We start from the raw sequence: 10,524 nt of genomic DNA on the forward strand, positions 1-10,524 counted from the left end.
TAATTCCATGATTCTCAATATATAGTTTTGTGTATTAAACTATACTCTGTGATATTCAATCGGTCTTGCATTTAGGAAAATATGGGATTTTCCTGGGATAACATATAACGCGTAATTGAACTGGTAATGAAAGATAACTAAACTGTTTTACATAAGAAAATATGGGATTTTATTGGATAACAAACCTTTTCGGAAAACTAAAGGAAACTAGTACATTTTTCAGAAAACAAACATCTTATGAACTCACCAGCTTTATGCTGATTTTCAAACTGCTTGTATTCTCAGGTCCGCATTAGACAGGTACCCTGTGATCTCTTTTGGTGAAGACGGAGTGTGTAGAAGACTCGTCTCATTATGTTCCTATCTATATTATGTATCACACTTGTACAATTTACTTTTGAAACAAATCTAAACTTTCAAATACATGTAATGTAATGGTTGTTTACTTTGATTACTATGTGCATTGGATTTGCTACTCAACGTGGATTCAACCCCGGAAATGTTTCCGCCTTTGGTTTTCGGGGTGTGACACTTGTATTCTCAGGTCCACATTAGACAGGTACCCATCGATCGTTTTGGCGAAGACGGATCGTAGAAATCACGTCTTTACTTTTGTTCATATCATATATATGTATGACACTTGTAACACTTTGGTTTCAAACAAATGTAATAATTCTATGTAATGTAATGTTTTGTTTTTTACTACGCTTACTATGTACATTGGTTGCGATAATCATGACGTCCTCTGCCCCGGAACGTTTCCGCCTTCGGTTTCAGGGTGTGACAGATTGGTATCAGAGCCCTTGTTTATAGTGAACTAGTATACCAAACCTTACATGGTATAAGACTATAAACACTAAGGGGCCTAAGTGCTCTGAACTAAAAGTATACCTTAAAATAGAAGTATTTTCAAAAGTATACAAGTATACCTAACCATCGAAATCCGTAACTACAAGTAGAATAAAACATAAGTAAATGGGTGTTGTACGTTGCGGTTAAACCTGGGCAATTATGTAGTCGTGTCTAGGATCAATATAGCCAAGCCAACTATATTCATTCGAGACACTGCTAACATGTGCTTGGGAGTGACTGTGGTATGCGGCATGCCTAAAACTTACCCAACACCCAAACAATGAGTCGTCATCACAGCGAATCATGAAATACTATGGGAGTATTTCTCGAGCCAAACCTGTTGTAGAAATCCTCATTCCAACGTTACTCCTCAACTATTCCTATAGCAATAGTTTATCTGCTTTGATAACTCTTTCCTATTTTATCGCTTAATAGAATGCTATATCTGTCTTAATGAGATTTCCCCTGTTCCATATCTCTTGATTCAATTCATAGGACTTATGATCCTCTCTTTCCTGATCTTTTTAGATCAAGATGCCTCCAAGGAAGAGACCCAACTTAAAGAACAACAACAACCCTCCGCCACAACCTCCTCCCCAATTTGATCCTGTAATGTTCCAGGCAGCTTTTGCTGCCGCAGTGGCAGCTGCCATGTCTCAAATGAACCCCGGTGGTTCAGGAGGTGGTCCCCAGCCCCAAAACCAAGAAGATAGCCAGGGACACCGGAAGGAGTGTTCCTATAAAGACTTTATGAACGCAAAACCCACATCCTTTGATGGCACTAGAGGTGTCATTTCCCTAACCCGATAGATTGAGAAAATCGAATCTATTTTCAAAATCTGTGCCTGCTCTGAATCGGATAAGGTGAAGTTTGCTGCCTGCACGTTCACCGATAAAGCCCTAACTTGGTGGAACGGCCGAGTCAAATCCCTAACCCTACCTGTAACCAATTCCATGGGTTGGGAGGCCATGAAGGGACTTCTGCTTACAGAGTACTACCCTCGGGGAGAAATGTAGAAGCTAGAACACGAGCTCTGGAACCTGAAGATGAAGGGTTCCGATATCGCCGCTTACACTTCAAGATTCGATGACATGGCGCTACTCTGTCCGGGAATGGTTACTCTGGAGAGAAAAAAGATTGAGAGGTTCATCTGGGGGCTGATCCAACCAACCAAAGGAAATGTCTTGGCTGCGAAGCCAGACACCTATGACAGCGCCAAATGCCTAGCGCAAACCCTGATCGACCATAGCGATTGCCTAGAGGAAGCAGCCACCACTCCTGAGCCAACAGAGAGGAGTGGTGAGAAAATAAAATCTTGGAAAAAGAAGAAGAGTTAGCTTTCTCAGGAGTCCTCGAAGAAGCACCAAACAGTGGCAATTCGCGCTGCTACTGTCCTTGCTGCTGTCTCTGCCGTCGGATCCACAGCTCAAACTCCTACCAGTAGGTATGCTGGTACCCTCCCTCCGTGTAACAAGTGGAACTATCATCACCTCGCTTCCAGCGCATGTCGAGATGTATTTTGTAACAGCTGTGGCAAAAAGGGTCACACCGCGAAAAATTGTAAGACACCAACCCAATCAACCAATCAAGCTTCCGGAGCGGGAATCAGTCCGGCCTGCTACGGTTGCGGCGAAGTCGGGCATTTCAAGTGAAACTGCCCCAAGACAGCAACAAATGGAAACACTGGAAGAGTCCTAACTATAGGACAAGATGAGGCAGCCACCGATCCCACCATTGCCATAGGTATATTCTTCCTCGACAGCCCTTACACTTTTAATCCTTTTCGATTATATTGTTGAAAGAAAATATGTTATCTGTTCAGTCAAACATTATCTTAACCTTAGTCCTCCATTAGTAACTGAAATGCCTGCCGTCGAGATGTCTAACAACGAGAAAGAGGACATTAGCGATATATTCATAGGTTGAACCCTTACATTCGGCGATCATCCTTTTCCCATCGATCTTATGACGGTATTTCAATTAAGGGCTTTGAAGTATTCATTGGCATGGATTGATTGAGTCTCAATCGTGCTGATATCCTTTGTTCCAAAAAATCTATCTATCTCAACCTTCCCCCTGGTAAAACTCTTATAATATGCGACGATAAACTTAGTTTCAGTCGTTGCATCATTTCGTACATCAAAGCTCAAAAGGTTTCTCCGAAGGGAGTGCCATAAATTCCTAGTCTATATGACCATCGAGAAACAGGAAGTTGCATCCCCGAAGTCTACAATTTTCCTGATGTCTTTCCAAAGAGCTCCCGGAAATTCCTCCCGAACGCCAATTAATTTCGCATCAACCAATTTCAAAGAGCCAGCTACTTCTCATAGATAGAGCTTAGGTCAAGGGACGATCAGCTACGAGTTCACAAGAATGATGTTTCCAAAACAGCATTCAGGACTCGATATGGTCACTACGAAGATGCAGTGATGCCCTTCGATCTAACCATTTTCTTTAGTCACGTAATAAGCGAAGAAGTAATGTTACATTTTGAAACGCGTAAAACTAAACCCGAGGTACATAGAACTATTTGAAATCCTCATTAGGATCAATCCGTAGCCTACAAACTCCGACTACCCTCAGAACTCAGCAGCATCCATTCGGTATTCCACGTCTCTATCCTTAAGAAGTGCCTACCCGATGAAACCCTAGTAATCCCTTTGATGAGACCAAAATCAACGAAAGTTTGAACCTCATGGTAGAACCAATCGAAATCATAGATAGAGAGATTAAACGTATGAAACAAGCCGTATCCCGTTAAGTGAAAAGGTTCCCTGGGATGTCATGCGAGGATCCGAATTCACTTGGGAGCGCGATGATCCGATAAAACAGAAGTATTCGTATTCTCTTTCCAAATCCATGAGCGCATCTAAAGTTTGAATTTTGGGACGAAATTCCCTCTAACGGGGGGATAATGTGACAACCCAAAGTTTCCTCCATCGCCGTAACTCGTTCCGTCATTAAAAAAATTCGTCGTTTTAAATTGTTTCCGTTTCGACTCTAAATTAAGTCATTAATTTTGAGTTTGCTATTATGACCTAATAGTTGTCCCAAACACATTAGAAACTTATGAAAACGCCCCAATATATTAATTTTAAAAATTTTAGTTTCAACCATATCGGGTTACGACAACTTAATCGGGTGCGACCAAAAGCCTCGCTTAACATCAGTATCGGGTAGAATTCCATTGTGTCCCAAACTTTAAGCATATATAAAGTTGAGAGAGCCTCATTTGAACCCTTTTCCACTCTCTCTACTCTCACTCTTCAATCCAAGTTCTAGGTCCAAAAATCATCCAAATCAAGCTTCAAATCATCAAGGTAACTATCCTAGCTCCTAGTATAACATCTTTAGCCTTCAAATTCGTGGTTAATCTATGAAAAAGGACATTAAACATGTGTTTATGGCCCTGGAACATCCTTAGGCCGCGAACACATGCAAAAGGGGTTTTGAGCCTAAAAACCCTTCCAAAACACATTTGGAGCTTAGATATGACTTAGGGGCTTACCAAACTGGACTTAGAACACCTTGAACTCATCATTTAGGGTGTAAACATGAGTTTACGGCCCAAGCACATGCTTGGACCGTAAACACCAATTCATGGGGTGTAAACTCATTTTAAAGTGTTAAGATGCCACTTAAACACACCATAAGCCTTGGAATAAAGTCTAGAAGCAACCACAATCAAGTTAAGGGCCTTAAACATGCTAAAACTACCCCCATAGGAGCTTACGGCCGTAAACCCCCCCCCCCCCCCAAGAATGGGTTCCTGGGCCGTAAACTCCTAAAACATGGTCAAATGATGTCTTAAATTCATTCCATGGCTTGTAGATTTAGCTAGAAACACTTGTAATGACCTAGGACCACCAAAACATCAAAGGAAGGTGTGTGGGGGAGCTAAAAGCCGTAAACTCTTAGTTTACTACCGTAAACTCGAATAGATGGTCCATATGTGGGTTTAATCCATTCCTATACCCTAGATTTGATCCTAGCTAATTTTCCCAAGTGATATAAGGCCATTTCGCACCCTAGAACACCCCACCATGAGTTTACGGCTGCAAACTCATGGGGAGTGGGTCATCGGGGCCGTAAAATCTCTTATGAGTTTACTCTTGAAGGGTAAACTCCATATCCAAGCCATTTACGTCCTTAGATGTCACCCGGGTCACTCCAAACACTTAATTTGAAGTGTTTTCGCGTCTTGGAGTGTATAATCTTATCTAATTAGTGGTTAAAAGTCTAATTAGATACAATTGTGTATCATTTCATATTACATAGGAACCTCACGCGTTTTCAAGCCTCGAACTGACGTTTAGCACCCAAACCGACACAATTCTCATCTGGTGAGTTCATACCCCTACCCTTTTTCAATGTTTTTCAATGTTTTCAGGGGGAAATACAAGCAAAAGTACAAGGAAATCTTGTACTCAAACTTATGATTTCATTTGATCTATTTCATATTTCCTATGCTTTTAACATGGAAAACTATATTAACCAATCGTTCAACTCGCAGAGTAAATCGTCATGTTATTTGTGAAACTATTTTTAAAATGTTACATTTTATATTTCACAAATGAAATTCCATATCATTGTTGTTAAAAGCATCAAACTTAAAACTTTAAAATGTTCTTGATATAACTCCTCGTAGATACAAGAGTGAAGGAATAATAACATTAAACTTAGAACTTTACCACTCCCTATAGATAAGAGAGTGAAGGAATAATAACATTAAACTTAGAGCTTTACTACTACCCGTAGATATGAGAGTGAAGGAATAATAACATTAAACTTAGAACTTTACCACTCCCCGTAGATACGAGAGTGAAGGAATAATAACATTAAACTTAGAACTTTACACTCCCCGTAGATACGAGAGTAAAGAAATAATAACATTAAACTTATAACTTTACCACTCCCCATAGATACGAGAGTGAAGGAATAATAACATTAAACTTAGAACCTTACCACTCCCCCTAGTTACGAGAGTGGTGGAATAGTAACATTTAACATATAACTTTAGACAAGTCCTTGATAATACTCCCCCCTAGTTACGAGAGTGAAGGACTAAATAAATAGAATTTCTCCTTTTATTATCTTTTAATTCATTAATCTTAAGATTAGAGACACGTCCTTGTAACACTCCCCCTATTTACGAGAGTGTAGGACTACCCCCGTAACCATAATCTCTTGGATGGAGAACATGACTTGAGTGTATAGATCTATACGGGATTGACAACCCCGCACCTGGCTGCTAGCTTTAGTCGAACCGAAAGGTTCAAGGGTGACAAAAGTAATAAAAAGATATTGGCCCCTGTTTCGGGCCTTATCCAGTCTATAGTATGGTTATGGAACTCGCAATTTAGATTATGAATACTTTTATACTTACTTATTAGTTTTATATATGTGTTAAAACTAATGTACTTTACTAGGATAAACAGGTTTTCAGGAAGCATCACACAAACACATAAAGTATGGTAGATATTTGTATATTACTTTCAGAAACCGATAAGCAACTATACACTTTTAGGAAAATAAGGGTTTTTCCTGGGATAACTGAACTGCTCTTAACTAGACCGTGTAACTAATGGGTAACTAAACTTTACTTTTAAGGAAAATAAGGGTTTTTCCTAGGATAACAAACTGTACATAACCGGATAGTATAACAAATGGATAACTAAATTATACTTATAAGAAAATATGGGATTTTCTTGAATAACAAACTTTTTCGGAAAACCAAAGGAAACATGTACATTTTCAGAAAACAAACCTCTTATGAACTCACCAGCTTTATGCTGATTTTCAAACTGCTTGTATTCTCAGGTCCACATTAGACAAGTACCCAGCGATCCTTTTGGCGAAGACGGAGCGTAGAAGTCACGTCTTTACTTTTGTTCATATGATATATATGTATGACACTTGTAACACTTTGGTTTCAAAGAAATGTAATAATTCTATGTAATGTAACGTTTTTTGTTTTACTACGCTTACTATGTACATTGGTTGCGATATTCATGGCGTCCTCCTCCCCGGAATGTTTCCACCTTCAGTTTTGGGGTGTGACAACATCACACACCATTCAGGGCCTTCACCATCGCCACCTGACTCCGACAACATCACACATCAGCATCACACCGCCACCTGTCTCTACTGGTCCCTTAACGCTTTAAAAAACACACTCTCCATCGCCTTCGTCGCACGTCTAGCCACCACCGACGGATGGATCTCGTGGGCCATAAACTCGACCATCGAAGGATATGAGATCCGATTACTTGAATGGGGCGATGAGGATTTTTACAACGGTTAAGTTAAACGGATGACGAGTGTGAATCAGGTATGATGGGTAGGGTCGGCGGTCGCAACTGATGGGTTTCTGGTGAAACATCCTTTTCAGCCGACAAAATTTGGGGGCGAAGGCGCGGTTGGATTTGTTAAGTGGACAAAGTATCATCGGACCTAGCGATGGAATTAGAGCTGGTGATTCTAGAACGAAAAAGAGAAATATAAGTAATCAAATTCATATATTATTAAAATTATCTTTTTTCATGGAAACCCACATAGAATTTCATGATTCAACATCAAAACCAATTAAAAATCATGATGTAATTTGTTCATGTTTCAAATTCAAGGGATACTGAATGTACGGTGAGCTATGGAATCTTGTTTCCTGTAGGAGTAATCATCGCTAGATACCTTCAAACTTACTGCTCTACAGATCCGGCATGGTTTTACCTTCATGCATTCTGCCAAGTTTCTTCTTATGCAATCGGCGTCACCGGCTGGGCCACAAGACTTAAAATTGAATTCGAGTCAAAGGGTGTCACCTACAACACTCAGTGCTGTATCTGGATTGCTCTATTTTCTCTTACAATAGTCCAGGTAGTTTGAACCACTTCTTATGCTTGCATCTATCATTTTTTGCAGCCAAGATATCTCGCTACAGGCTGTTTTTAACTATTTGTGTGCATGTGCGTGTTTTTCAAATGATCTTCATCCCCTATGTATTTTATCTTTGTCCCCACGCAGAAATCGATCTTCACTGGTTGAACTTAAAATTGGCCATAAAAAAATCTCATTTGTATTCCGATGGAGGTATGGAGTACCTTCTTGCATATAGTAGTTAGGGATTTCTTTTAAATATCCTAAAAACTGAATCGTATTAACCATCTTAACCCTTAAATTTTCTTTTGTTAACGCAGGAGTAATGAAAAGTTGTCATTAAATTAGTGGAAAGGGTAGTCATCACCAAGTTTAAGCAAAGCATTTACAAGATACATGTATAATTGGACTAAATGAACGAAGGTACATCATATTTACTACTCATTAGTTGCAACTCTTTTGTTCTGTGTTCTTTTCCTAAATTAAAGTAAGCATACATATGTTGATGTGTTCAACAAATGTTTATAATAAAATAAACTAATTGGTTCACTTTGTATTGGTGTTAATATTTATATAAAATAAATATATATTATATATAAGCTTTGAAATAATGATTTTTATAATATATGCGTAGGAATGTCTTTACGATGATTAGATCATAATTTCTTAGTACTTATTCAAATTTTAGCATATCTGATGTAGGTAGTTAGTTTTGATTGAAAAAATGGTTGCAAGCCCTTTAATTTCTCAAGAGTCATTTTCATGTTATATAGGGACCAAGATTTCATATATTGATGTAAATAACATAAATGCATGTCACTATCTTATTAAAAAATAATATTGAAATTATTCTTTTATAGGCATCTTATTTTTTTTAGAACTGATATATTCACATTTTCTTGATTTTTATGATATTTTTCTTTGGAATTTGATATTTGTAGCTTTGCATTTGACACCATGTTTGCTAATATAAAGCTTAGTTTTTTGGTTTACAGTACATACTGAAATGTGAGATAAGCATAATAGAAGAACATATACCATACTAAAATAATGGTCATCAACATTAAAGACATTGACTTTGAAATGGTTAGTCAACTGTTAGACTTTGTTCCCTTTGGTGGCCAGATACCCTCATCATTTTTTCTCCAAGCTCTACTTTGTCATGAACACTATCTTAAGGAACAGATGGAGGAGGTGGAAAATCATCGCCATTACCATTACCATCAGGATTTTTTCAAGTTATGTTTTCTATGCAGGTAGAAGCCACTCTGCTGCTTCTCTCTATTTCTCTTTAAATACCATCAACCAATAAGGTATTTTTAGAAGAATCATAATTTCCCATCAGTTAGATACCTAAATTTTGTAGAACCCTAGCTGCTTATTTTTTTATAGATTTGTAGGGGATTTGTGTTCTCTGTTTCATTTCATCATATCTTGATTTTCTGATCTTAGCTAACAAATGTTTTACCGTATATGACTTCTATGGCTCAAGCCTACAAGTTTGGGAATATTTGTAATTTTCCAAGGTATGTGACTTACTAACATGTGCTGATTTTCGTTTCAATGGATCTCTTTGTACAAAATGATTCCCAAACATCTCATTTCACCTGCATATCATTCATCCCCTATTTTGAACCACCCCTAACTATGTGTGTTTGAAAGCACACACCTCTCTCTTTTTGCGGTCTTACTCTTTGTTTCTTTCTTCTTCAGTGAACAGTTCAAGAAAAGTCAGCTCCCTTAAGTTTTTTCGTTTGTTTCATTCTACTCCTATAAGGAATAGTTATTTTTTTTCTTTCATGATCGATATGTGTTCAGGATATAGAAAAACCCACTATAACTGAGAAATGTTTGCAGCTTTCACTAGGAGTTCCAAACCACCGGCGATTCCCTGTTATTTTCATGTCATTATTTTATTTGTTTTATAATTTTTTCTCACAGATCTATTCGAACATATTTTGGTGGTGGGTTTCTTGAAATGGCATATTTGAATACTGATGATTGAAGTTTTATGGCGATTTTAAGTCAAATAGGTAATCTTTCTTTTGTGGGGTTTATAAGAAGATAATGAACTTGTATTTTATATGCTTTTTCACAATTTTTAGTTCTTGATATTCCACAACTTGAATTTGGATACTTTGTGTTGGATCTTGTAGCATTGAGCATGTAACAAGAGGCAAAGAAGAAATTGCCTACATCAAGAGCAAGTCAGAGTATGGGGCAAGGGAAAAATATCAACGGGGGCTTTGCATATCCCGAGCAAAGTAACATTCAACTTATTAGATTTTTATGCAAAAGAAACATTGGAAATCAGGTGAATTATGCAAAGAGTAAATTACAAAATCGTCCATATGATTTATGTTTTTTTGACATTGTATTCAAGATTTCATATAAATTTTGGTCCGTCAAACTATAACATACACGTTCAGTTATCATGTTATGTATTTTTAAAAATGAATAATATTATGAAATATTATATGAAATTTAAGTATTGAGTTCTAATAGATGGTTTTTAGTAGAAATGAAGTAAACTATGTTTAGCATCAATAGGAAAATATTGGAAGTCTTCGAGATTCCAATAAAAAGACAAATATCGAAATTTAACGAGAATATAAAATTTGAAATAAGTAAAATTTTATTATTAAAAGTTGTAAAGAATCTCGTTAGAAACATTTAGGTGAAAACCTAATCGAAATCCGAGTTATAACGAAGAAGTTATGACCAATCGAAATTCGCGACAAAACCGGCACAGTGCCGAATGACGTAAAAAGTGAGTTTTCAATAAACTACTTTTT

At 37.6% G+C, this 10,524-nt stretch overlaps 1 pseudogene; it reads left to right on the forward strand.

Annotated features, from left to right (window-relative positions):
• The first annotated feature begins 6,842 nt into the window (after positions 1-6,842).
• LOC111884850 (cytochrome b561 and DOMON domain-containing protein At4g12980-like) lies at positions 6,843-10,231 on the forward strand (annotated as a pseudogene).
• The last annotated feature ends 293 nt before the right edge of the window (positions 10,232-10,524 follow it).

Source organism: Lactuca sativa, chromosome 4 (genome assembly GCF_002870075.4).
Source record: "Lactuca sativa cultivar Salinas chromosome 4, Lsat_Salinas_v11, whole genome shotgun sequence".
In the NCBI taxonomy this organism is placed as follows: Eukaryota; Viridiplantae; Streptophyta; class Magnoliopsida; order Asterales; family Asteraceae; genus Lactuca; species Lactuca sativa.